Source organism: Telmatherina bonti, assembly GCF_933228915.1.
Source record: "Telmatherina bonti genome assembly, chromosome: 15".
NCBI classification, from domain to species: Eukaryota; Metazoa; Chordata; class Actinopteri; order Atheriniformes; family Telmatherinidae; genus Telmatherina; species Telmatherina bonti.
In genome coordinates, this window is record NC_136613.1 from 15,908,282 (window position 1) to 15,921,388 (window position 13,107).

At 40.5% G+C, this 13,107-nt stretch overlaps 1 protein-coding gene across 1 annotated transcript in view; it reads left to right on the plus strand.

Moving 5' to 3' along the window:
- tmtops2b (teleost multiple tissue opsin 2b) overlaps positions 1-13,107 on the plus strand; it is a gene marked incomplete at both ends in the record, with an annotated part of 43,856 nt that overhangs the window by 21,188 nt on the left and 9,561 nt on the right. The gene's annotated exons all lie outside the window — the stretch shown is intronic.

Genomic DNA, 13,107 nt, shown 5'->3' on the forward strand with positions numbered 1-13,107 from the left:
TCACTTTCCTCTAATAACATTTTCTTGGGTGTCCTTGCCCAAAAAGCCATGGTGTTTCGACTGCATGTAATTTTAAGATTCACACATTTCTCTGGGATTGTGTCAAGGTAAAAAAAACCAAAAAAAAGAAAGAAAGAAAAGTTAAAAGTCTGCAAAACTGCACATACCATAAAAGGAGGCGTGCTCTCAGAGACTGAACTCTAAGTATGTTAATAGAATACAATAATATAAAGTAGGTTTTACACTTTATTTAACTCTTTAATAGATGCTATTTGTTGTCAGCTCTTGCTTTCATCAATTTCCACTGCAGACAGTGTCTCAAAAACTTGAATTTGGGGACTACCATTGGAGAGATGTGTGAAGCTCACACAGACACAAAACACAAAAACCAGTTTGAGTACAGAAGCATTTGATATTCAGTTTGATCACGTTGCACTGGAGATGTCGCATACAGACAGAAAGAGCTGCATGTAAAACTGTACACCTAATTAATGAACTGTACTCTTGGATTTGCAATTAATAAGCATGGACTTGCAATCCATGTGCACACGTGGGATAAGCGTGTCTCATAGTTTTTTACCTTGCATGTTGCTTATATGCACATTGTGTGCACAGAATTTGAAACATGTTTTGTCCTTAGAGAATAGGTAAGTGTGCTTGGTGTTGGTAAGAACTCAGTGCTGCTACACAGATAAGAATTCTCTCTGATCAGCTGAAAGTCAGCATTCAGTAGAAAGCTCATCTCAGCTGGAGCCTCTGAATTCTGTCCACCATGGGTGGCAGCTGCTGATCCCAACCCATCGGGTCCTGTGCCCTGTGGCTGAGAGGGGGTGTCTGTCTGGGTCCTTCCTCGACCACCTTCTGGGGTTGCATGGTTATTTTTGTAATATGGTGGCCAGGATTCGTGCTCTGGCTGCTGATCGCCAGAGTCTTGAGGGTCCCTCGGGTCTGCAAGTGATAAATTACTCAGCATAACACAGCAGCCTTCTGCTTGCTACGACGCTGGACAAGACAAGTTTTGCTGGACCTTGGAGAGTGGACAGACTCAGCAGTCACCCAGAAAAACCAGGAGAAACTCATCCATGCATTCATTCCCAGTAGACTGGATTACTGTTATGGTCTTTTTATAGGACTTCCTGACAAGAGAATCAAACCTCCAGATTGTTGCTGCGAATGCTTTAACCAAAACTAAAAGATCTGAACACCTCACACTAGTTTTAAAATTTTTACACTGGTTTCCAGTCATTCACAGCATAGATTTTAAAACCTTACTCATTGTTGACCAGTCCCAGAATGGTTTTGGATCAGAATACATCTGTCAGATGCCAGACACTTTACACAGAGAGAAATTTGCCCCCCCCCCCCCCCCCCTTTAATAAACACTTTTAGAATCAATCTCAAGATGTGCATTTAAAGGTATGCGGGAGGTAATAGTCCCCAAATGATAGCAACCTGCATGCTGGATGAGAGCCCTTTGATTTGACTTCATATCTGATTTAATCAGCTACAGCTCAATGAAACTTAAAACGCACCTGTAGATCTAGTCGCTCGGCTATGCCGCAATGCTTCCCGTCCATCTGAGATATCCCGCAGACAACAGTGAGAAAGGCTGACGGATGACACAATGTAACAATGTGATATCAATGGAATTTCCAGCACAGCACAATGAAGTTTGAGTGAAGAAAATTCTGACTAAATACATCAGTAGTAAATGTCAGACGTGTTTGACAGTCGATAAATCAAAGAGATATCCATCATGGAAAGGTTAACACTAAGTTCTGTTTAGTTAGCTAAGAGAACAGGGCTCGCTGGAGGATTAGATGTGTTTTCAGCACAGTCACATTAACAATCACAACGGTTTATGCACTTGCAGAAAAGTTTCAGGTTTGTTCTGCATTTTTCTGCAAATAAAAGCCTTGACATTAAAATCAGCTGCACTGCATTGTTGCTTCAGGAGGAGTGTTAAGACTCTGTTTTGATGGCTCTTTGCTTTGTGGAAATCAATGTGGAAATACTTTCCGGAGGGTTGCTACTCTTATCAACCTCATATAAAGAAGGCAGAGATACTGAGAGATGGAATACGATGTTCTAAATGCCATCTGATACAAGACAGGAAACTAGTTATCTACGGAAAAAACTGCTCTGAACACAACAAAATGACTTTGACTGTGCAGGTAAAGTCAATCCAAGCTATCCATGTTGTGACTGTTGACGGTTTTGTTGAGTTTTCAAGAGTAAATTTACTTATCTTAAGTACTGAAAGCTGTTGAATTCCCAGTGATTTATTTCAGTGAGCAATGGAAAGTAGCAGGGCAAGGGATTATCACTGCATTACGCCTTAGACAAATCCTAAACCGCTCCATCTTCTTGTTCTTTTTTTTTTTTTTTTTAATCCATTGTTCTAAAGCACTTTTGGACCTTAGACTGACCTCCTGCTATCAATAAGCAGCTTTAGCAAAGTGCCCTCTAACTATAAAAACCTCTTCACGGGTCACATTAAGTGAAGCAGCTTCAACTCAGTTTCATTACATTTGTTCAGTCTCTCTTCGAACCATCTGTTTGCTTATGTCACTTTGGATAACAGCACGTATTTGATTTTGTGCAGTTTGCTGTGTGGTTTCAGTTTCTATTAAACTAGATGTCCCAATGTGGACAAGACTCTAGGAGACACAATAAGATCTATATAAACAAGATTTACTTGTCATGCAGACTGTTGATTTAGAATGAAGAGGAGATGCATTGTCTGCTGTGCTGGTCCTGCTCTTCTACTAATTACAGGATGAGGCTGGTAGTCACGTATCATAGTAAAGCCTGGCTTTTGCATGGCACAGCATGAGCATATGGCCCTGTAAAAAATTTTTAGCAATCCAAGGTTCAATCTCTTTAAGTTTTGCACCTTAGTAGGCTGACAGCAGGCAGACTTTATAGTCCTATAAAACGACAGGATGCTTTAAATTGTTGTATTTTGTACATTTGCCTCCAGTAGTTCAGCAAAGGTTACAAGAAAATATCATCAGGCTGGAATTGCAGCATCAGTCACAGCAATCAGTGAAAAACAGAAAGATATTTAAAAAAAAAAAAAAAAAAAAAATGATGTGCATCAGCAAACCACAGAAAGCATATGTGACGATAAAAGATATAGTATAGTAATGCTTTTATAATCTAAGCAAGTTTGGAAATTTCCAATGTATTATTACATGGATAAACACACTTAGTTTAATCCTGTAACACCTTGTCTAAAGCGTAGCCATCAAACAGTATACCCACATGGCTTCATTCCTGCAGAAATATACGTATTAAAGGATTGTTTGTCTTTTGAACTACAGTCTGACCTTGTCCCAGCTGGAAGCATGCTTTACTGCGACCACACATTGTCACAAAAAGTTAACAATAAAAATACTATTTTGTCTACAGTCTAGACTAATGTACCTACAGTTCGTAAATGAACCTCAGGGCAACTGTCTGTGCCTGAAAGCTTGAACGGTATTAAAGATTCTCAAGTATTAAATGGTACATCTGTGTACTGTTTTCCTGAAGTATTATAGAGTACTAGGAGATAGTCTGTTAGAGATCAGAATTTGACAGATATGGTTAAACAAGCTTTATTCATAGATTAGAAGACTTTAAAGTTTTATTTTACATGCAAAAGGTGATTCTAACAAATGGGTTCGTTGCTAAATCTGGAGGAAAGAAAATTTAAAAGGATTTGATCTAAATTCTTAACTTGTTTCAATTTGCCATCATTTGTTTTTAAGGTGACTACATCTACAGAGAAAACAGGCATTGTTCAGTCAGTTAGTGGTTTTAGTTCAGGTATCCTTAGACAACATGTTGGTGTGGCGGTGGCTCAGGTGGTAGAGCTGCTTGTGTTGTGACCTGATGGTTGGTGGTTTGAGTCCTGCTCCCTACGCTGCTGCAGCCCTGAGTTTGTTCTCTGAGGCCTGGTCCCAGAGGAATCTGGGGTAAAACATGTGCCAATTCACTTGAGCGATGATTTGCTGTGGCAAACCCCTTCAAAGGGACAAGCTGAAAGGGAAACAACAGCATCCTTAGACCACATGTTGAATTGTTTTGGGCAAGACCCTGAACCCCAAGTCAGACCCCAATGCTTTCATTGACATTGATGGAGAAATTGTTAAATTTCTTCAGGCCTATGGGGAGAGACAAACTGGGGCCACCAGTGGTACAATACTGGTCTTTATAAGCTGATCTACAAAGTAATGACACTGAAGGTCCCACACTGCACAGGACTCTCATGATTAGACACTGATATTGGTCAAACAACTTTATAGGAGAAGGAGAATTTGGTTTATATGTTTTATGTTATTTTTTTTTCTTAGAATTAAGCATAAAATGTTAAATATAAACCTGCTTCCACATATTTATTTGACTGATGCAGAAGGTTTCTAAATGTGTTTTAAGTCAGCTTGTTAACAGCTGGCTGCAGCAGTGCAGTGTAAAAGTGCCTTTGACAGCAGTCATGAGAGTGTAGACGTTTAAAGAGCTCAGGTGCAGATATGAAAAAAGTCATAGAATTGGAATGTTTCTCAGGGCCATTTCTAAACAACCATAGGTTGTGTTGAAGGCGCACATACAGAACACTTGGCAGAGGTTCATGCAAGGCAGCCAGCGAAGGCAAAACGTGTGGAAAAACCAGATAAAACAGGTTCCAAAAAAACAAGTAAACAGGAGTATCTGGAAGCAAAAGATAGAAAGCAGGCTGAGGATCAAAGATAAAAACCAAGAACATTAAAATAATTAAAGATAACTTATTAAAAATTTGACCTTTTTGCTCCTTAGATGGACTGAAAAGGGCAACGAACAATCAAAGAACAGGAAAACTGAGGAGTGTGATGATTACCTGAAAACAGGTGTGAAGCAAATTAAGGAAAACCAAGAGAAACATGTGAGGGGGGGAAAAGGTTTTTAGAATAACAGGAAATGAGCAGAAACATGACTAACATGAAATAGGGCAGTGGATTTTTCAAAAAGACTTGAACTTATACCAAAATAATCGATTCAAAACATAAACACAAGTTATTTGGAGAAGAAGCCTTTTTGTTAGGATCCAGAAGATCATAACTGTCACCATCAGCTGAAATGATGGTCCTGGTCGTGAAGAAGAACACAGGAACTATTAAGGCACCTGAATCATCCGTACATTGTCAAGATTGTAGCTGGGTAGCGGAGTTGCATTACCTGATGGAAGAAGCTGCTGTAAACAGAGAAGCCGCTGCTTGAGGCTTGTTTGCAACTTAGTACATGGACAAAATGGAGGAAGTACTACCTGAGAATTCCCCGGCATAACCTCAAAACATCGACTTGGCTGAATTCCTAATGGCCTAGACAAGTAACTGTTATAGACTGAATAAGTAATTTTACTTCTGTCCATGTCTACACATTAAAAATGTAGCCATTGCTCCACAGGTGACATTAAATATCTTAGATGTAACTAACAAAATAATGGGGATATACAGCAGTGTGCAACAGCTTTGAGTCTTTATACATTTCCTTATTCCATTAAAGAAAGATCAAATGAAATGTCGATGCAATGACGGCTAAATTCTTATGCTGCTTCACGGAGGAATGTGACATGAAGGAGAATAGTAAAAGCAGTCTAGACTGGTGGAAGCAGACTTCTGAGGAGACTCCATCTTGGGCAGCTGGTGAATCTGGTAGAGGAGGAGGTGAGATGTGTGACACATGGTGTGGAAGGAGATTGAGAGCAGATGTAAGATTTACACAGGACACAAGACAGGCTGATGGGCTGAGTGAGAGATAAAGCAGCGCAGTGACATCATAATTAAGATGGAAGATTTGACAGCATAGGCGGAAAAAAAAGGACCAGCAGGGTAGCTAAAGAACTGTTCAAGTGGCAAAAAACAGAAGGAAAAGGATGTACCAGATCTCTCACCAGAACCTCATTTGTCCAGGAAAAATGGAAGGGAGTGTGAATATACAGAAATATTTTAGGTGGAAAAAAATCTGTAAAAATCTGCAACTTAAGTCTTGTATGCAGTTTTGTGCTTTTGTGCTTTGCATCTCTGGGATGCATATTTGCACAAAAAAAAAAAAAAAAAAAAAAAAAAAAATACAAATGCAAATCCTTTTTCTACACATTTACAAACTTGACTTCTTTAACTGATTTTTTTTTTTTTTTTCAGAATGACAAAACTTGATTTACAATTATGAGCTCTGAAATTATTTGCAAATATCCATTTACAGCTGCAAAGTATTTATGATTTTATTCTGAGTCCCTCCCCCTAAGTTCCTGCTCTGAAAAGATCTCACCTTAAGAGCTCTCTTAAGTGCTCAGATTCCTTAGAAATACCTTTATCTTGGATCTACACTTCATTTTTAGGGGAACTTCTAAGGGTACATTCACATCAGGATAGTCTGCTAGACTTGGTCCGATTGGAGACTCGGCTCAGTTGTGGGGGGGTGTCTCCATGTGCACTGAGATCGCGTTCACACCGCACTTTGGTCAAACGCACTAAAACTGTACAATAATATATCACCATTCCCACCAAAGGTGGCGCTGCACTAGTATCTAGCAAAAGAAAGGACAAGACCCACGTGAAGAAGTAAATTCCTTTGTGAGTTAAACATAGAGCATAACACTGTCACTGTTTTGGGTTTTTATTTTGTCTTATGCAAGAATACTGCAGAAATACACTACAACAATAGATACAGTATGAACCACAGACGAGGCAGAGGACTCTTAATGCAATCGCAATGTATTTACCCACAATGCAATGCGAAATCAAATGCAGGAAGTGACTTTTTCTTGTAGCCCGCTTACTGTATTTGGTCCACTTGAAACGGGCCGAGACCTGCGTTTGTAGGTGGACCAGGTCTGCTTCTTTGGTCCGAATCAGAATTTATTTAATGCGTTCACAGCTCCCCAAACGAAGCGGACTTTCCGAGCAAAAGACTCGGATTCAAATCAAAAAGGCTGATGTGAATGTGCCCTGAAAAAACATCAGAATTCTCAGACTTTGCTTTGAATTGACCACCAGGATTCTTGAGGAGCACGACCCCTGTTGTAGCGATTTTCCTATGCAAGGCACCTTTTCTTTTGTCTGCCAGTTGTTTCCACTTCCTTGTTTTAAGGAAGCACCACTTCATGTTGTAATAGTTTTCATCTAAAAGGTCTTTGGTTATAATTCTGATGGTATGCCGTTGTGTGTCTCCCACACTGCATCACAATCAGTTTTTTTTCTTTTTTTTTTTTTTGTTTAGGTGGAACTAATGCACTACAAACCAAAGATGTAGAATAGCAACAGACTGCTATCATAAAAATAAAGATACCATTTAAAATAAGTCTGTTTGCTAAGTTGTGTGTTACAGGATGTGTTGAGATGACACTTGATCGTCTCTTAAATTGAGGGTCTTTTAACTTAATGAATTATTCAATGGTCAGTTGAATGGCTTCATAGGAAAAAATAACTTAACATCCTCTGAGTGTTAAAGGGATGTTGTGTAAGGACGACTGAAAAGAATATTGATGAACAAAAAGTTTGAAAGATCTTCAGAAAACTTGGAAAGTTATTGCCTAAGGCCACTTTGAATAAAGAAAAAAAATGTCTAGTTGTGTGCAAACAAAAAAGAAACAAGGCTTAGTTAAAAACTTTGCTCAGCAGTGTTCTATAAATGAAAGCACGCTAACGGTTTACTTCAGTCTGACGAAAGTCTTATGCAGAATAGTGTTTCAGTGTGTCAGCTTTGTTGGGTGCATTTGAGAAGTTTTTTTTTTTAAATAAGCTTTTAAATATTTTATATAGTTCTGGCTTGTTCAGTAAGAAACAAAGTATTGATAGGAAATCAGTCATAAAGTGTGATTTACCCAAAAAGACTCTGCTACAAGCGGCAGCAACACGGATTAAGGTGGGAAAAACAAATACCCAAAGCTAACGCATGCATAAACATGAGAGCTTAGCAAAATCAACAATAACACACAGATGGGGAAGTTGGTGGGAAGAACTAACAACAAACAATGCCTGAATCATCACATTTTTTTTTTTATTTCATTTTTTATTTCACAGAAAACTTTAGCCTTTGTATATGATTGCAAAATATATCATTGTAAACAAGGCACCTCCAACTGCTAACAAAATTACTACTATGTTACTAATACCATGGTATTTATGAATTTTTATAGCTACAAATGGGGTGTGAATAGGTGAGATTTGGGAGCCAGAAATGCTTCATTTCTGTAGGAGGCTGTTCAACAAAAAGTTCCCTATGGCTTGAAACAATTGTCTGCAATCATTAAGGAAATTATAGCTTTTCATCTGGGTATTAATCCTAAAAAATAATGGGTGAAATATTATTATTCACCTCATTTCTGGAGCGGGGTGAACCGGACATCTCCAGGAGCAAGTTATATTACTGAAGTTATCTCATCCATGAGTGGAGCTGAGCTGCTGCTGGCTTACGGCCAGATAAGTCCACTGAGGTTTTAAAAATGAAGGATTATACACATTAAAATTTTTCACAGTTTGAAATAAATGTATGAGAAAGCGCTGGTCCACGTGGAGCATCTGAGAATTTGAACAGGGAAAAAGTGTCGTCTGTGACATCATCACATGCTGAAGTGTCCACATAGCAGACGAGTGGCAGCAGAGCTAAGATGGAAGCAGAGACATTTGTGTCCCAAAACATCTAAAGCGTGTTGTTTGGATAATGTAGATATATATCACTGGTGTAGTCCAGGGTACACGCAGGTATACAGAGTGTACCCACTTCTTTTTCAGTCAGCATAGAGCATATCCACTTCTAAACTTCTAAGCTCCCTGTGATGCTGCTTTTACAGTTAGAAACGTCCTTACACATGAAGCTCCGTCACCCAGCAGCTCAGCTACGGTTGCCGATGCTACACTGGTGCAGTTAACCATCAGCTGTATTAACTTTAGCTTGAACATAGACATAATAAAGATATATAAGTCTAGGAGCCTGTCTCTCCCCAGCTCTATGTGCCAGTATCGGTTTAGTAATTTCATAACTCTTCCTCCCCGAAACAGAAGAGCAGAAATTATGTGACAATGAGCAAATATACTGATGGATTTTTGGGATGAACTAAATAGAGTAGTCTTAAATGTCACTTTTTATGAAACAATGTTTTTCTGATCTATTTCTTTTTTCTTTTTTTAAACAGGGGCATAAAATTTAGAGTATACCCACTATTTGAGGGACCACTACACCATTGATATATATGTAGATGTATCACTTGTACAATGACGCAGACTTAATATATTTAGTGTTTGTATAAGTGATCTGACTTAACTAACCGGAACAATGGAGATCCCACAAAGCCATAGTAACAATTAAATCAAGAAAGAAGCATAATTTAAAAAATCCACATGAATGCAGCTGATCACCATTACTTCTGTGTTATTAAAGCAGGATTTACGGTTGTATATTTTATCTAATTAGTGTGTTGAAGAAGTATTCTTGACATACATGATTAATCAGAATGAATTCCAACAGCTGCAACATCGGTGATGTGGAATTATGTTTGTACTTAATAAAGAGCATACATAGAAGTGAATCAAACTGGTCAGTGATTTATTGTAAATATCCAGTTCATTTTTCATCATCCAGACTGAAAATTAGTCAGTGAAAGCTCAAAGGTGCTCTGTTATTTTGATTAACTTAAAAAAACTGACATGTTTTATAAGATAGATTGGGTTTAATATGAACGTACAGACATTATTTTCTGCAGTTTTGCTAGTTTATGCATAGGCTTTGCACAACAGAGAAGCTCTAATAATTAAAGGAAGTTACATAGTTTAAAGTCTGTAGAAATAAGCAATACACAAACCTAAAAGTTTCTGTTTCAGCCTCTGTTTTAGGCCAGTTAAGGATTCCCATCAGATGACACAACAGTCTTACACATGATAACAGTGCAGTTGGTCTTTTGCTTTAAGAGAATTGGACTGAGGCTCGTTCATCATCTGATGAAGGTCCAAAAGCCGTGCTCTCGACCGAGCTCATGTTATATCTCGGGACCTGAGGTTTTTCAAAGGTCTTTTCTCCTGCTCTAATTGAAGTTACCAAAAGAATCACAAATAGAGTTGGAGCCAGAGTTATTTGGACCGTTGCATCTCTTTCACCATTTTTAATTCTGGAAGGTCTTTGCTGTGAATGAAAACCAATATCTTCTCTCTAATTCTCTCTGGCAATAAGTATCTGACATTGCCGATGAGGTCATTTCCTCTGTTATGATGCTGTGACAGCTCTTTACTTCATCTGTCAATAGGTGTTTGGCTTTTTATTTGGGGGGGGGGGGGGGGGGGTCTTCCTTCTGCAAGACTGTAAATAAAGACTATGATGGCGCTGACGTGCATGGTCACCGTGATTGACCATGCACGTCAGCGCCATCATACCGCTTTCAAAATTTTGAAACCACAATGTATTTTTGGCTCATGAATGTTCATTAGCCTTACAATGTTTTATCCTTCTTGGATTGATTAATTTTAGTTTCATCTGCCTGCTGCATGTTCTTTCCATTTCTAAAGAGACATCCTGTCCTTTGTATCAAATTGTGAACACTGGTTTTTGCTCTTAAAGCCTGGTCGTTATGATACTGTTTGATAGGTCTATGTCCTGGAGAGTATTCTTCAATCGAGTTATTTCTGCATAAAAATTATCCTGTAATCACCTGCTGTTGTGGTCTTCTGTGGTTGTATAGTCCTATTCATGTTGTCAAGTATTGTTCTCAGAATCACACTCGATTTGGTCATTTCTAATGCTCATGCTATTTCTTTAATGGATTTGTTTTGGTTGTGCAGACTAAGTCTGATTTGTTTCACTTGTAATAGAACCTGCTTTCACTACATGCAATGGATTCATGTAAACTGCTTGCAAAGTCGAATGTTACATTTGAATCAGCTGCAGACTTTCTTAATGATGGAGGGTGAAGAAATACGCGCATAGCTAAATATGTCCATGTAGCAGCTTTTGCGTGAACCGACCTTGTACTTTAGGTGCATTAAAATTAGGGAGACTTCACACACTGCCTGGTCAAAACATGCAATCTGGCATTTTATTGAAACATCTTTACCTTTGATTTTGACATGCATTTGCAGTGACATTTGTTCCTCATGCTTTTGCAATGCTACAGTTTTTCCTTCCATTCAGAGATGGATTCATTTTTAGCCAAGAAATTGCATTAATGTTGGGTAGGTTTGACTGCCTGGAAAATTATGTTAGATGCTCCCTAACCCGCTCGTTCACATTTTCAATTCCTAATTAATTATGGCATTGTTGACTTGGAACATGCTTGTGCCATGGGGAAAACAAAAAAGGTATTGATGGAAAAACCTGGTATTTTAATAAATTCAGTTGAAATAATTCGATTTATAATGTTGCTCAATTCAGACCAAACAAAAAAAAAGTAACCCTACAACATTAATCTAGAATATACATACCAGATAAGATGGACTTGTCCTTCACTCTTCTTTCCCTGAAAGACCCGTTATTCTGGAAAAAGGTAAATCTGGGCTCATCAGACCAAACTGAAGCACACTTTTTTATTTCTCAATAAGCCAAACAGATAATCAGAGGCTGACACGCCTCTGCAGCATCGCGTGGACATCGGGGACAGTGCCGCTGGATTGGCAGACTGGGGTGGTGGTCCCCCTTTTTAAGAAGGGGGACCGGAGGGTGTGTTCCAATTACAGGGGAATCACACTCCTCAGCCTCCCTGGAAAGGTCTATTCAGGGGTCCTGGAGAGGAAGGTCCGCCGGATAGTCGAATCCCGGATTGAGGAGGAGCAGTGTGGTTTTCGTCCTGGTCGTGGAACAGCGGACCAGCTCTATACTCTCTTTGGGGTCCTGGAGGGGGCATGGGAGTTTGCCCAACCAGTCTACATGTGCTTTGTGGACCTGGAGAAGGCGTTCAACCATGTCCCCCGGGGGCTCCTGTGGGGGGTACTCCAGGAGTATGGGGTACCGGACCCCTTTGTGCGAGCTGTCCGGTCCCTGTACAACAGGTGTCAGAGCTTGGTCCGCATTGCTGGTTGAAGTCGAATTCGTTTCCAGTGGGAGTTGGACTCCGCCAAGGCTGCCCTTTATCACCGATTCTGTTCATAACTTATATGGACAGAATTTCTAGGCGCAGCCGAGGTGTTGGTGCAGGCCTCAGGATTGGGTCTCTGCTTTTTGCAGATGACGTGGTCCTTTTGGCTTCATCTTGTCGTGATCTCCAGCTCTCGCTTGAGCGATTCGTGGCCGAGTGTGAAGCGGCTGGGATGAGAATCAGCACCTCCAAATCGGAGACCATGGTCCTCAGCCGGAATAGGGTGGATTGCCCTCTCCGGGTCGGGAGTGAGTTCCTGCCTCAAGTGGAGGAGTTTAAATACCTTGGGGTCTTGTTCATGAGTGAAGGAAGGATGGAGTGCGAGATCGACAGACGGATCAGTGCGGCGTCTGCAGTAATGCGGGCTCTGCGCCGGTCTGTCGTGGTGAAGAAAGGAGCTGAGCCAGAAGGCGAAGCTCTCGATTTACCAGTCGATCTCCGTTCCTAACCTTACCTATGGGCATGAGCTGTGGGTCGTGACCAAAAGAACGAGATCTTGTATACAGGCAGCTGAAATGAGTTTCCTCCGAAGGGTGGCCGGGCATTTCCTTAGAGATAGGGTGAGGAGCTCGGTCATCCGGGAGGGGCTCAGAGTAGAGCCTCTGCTCCTCCGCATCGAGAGGAACCAGTTGAGGTGGCTCGGGCATCTGGTCAGGATGCCTCCTGGACGCCTCCCTGGTGAGGTGTTCCAGGCACGTCCCTCTGGGAGGAGACACCGGGGAAGACCCAGGACACGCTGGAGGGATTATATCTCTCGGCTGGCCTAGGAACGCCTCGGGATCCCCCCCGCAGAGTTGGCAAATGTGGCTGGGGAGAGGGAAGTCTGGGCTTCCCTGCTTAGGCTGCTGCCCCCGCGACCCGACCCCAGATAAGCGGCAGGAAGATGAAGATGAAGATGAAGATAATCAGTTTCTTTACAAGCTTCACATCTATTTGGTCCCAATACTTCAGCTCTTTTCACATCGTGCCTGTGAAAATTCTCCCACTTTCATTATCAAACATTCCCGCAACTGCTGTTGTTGATT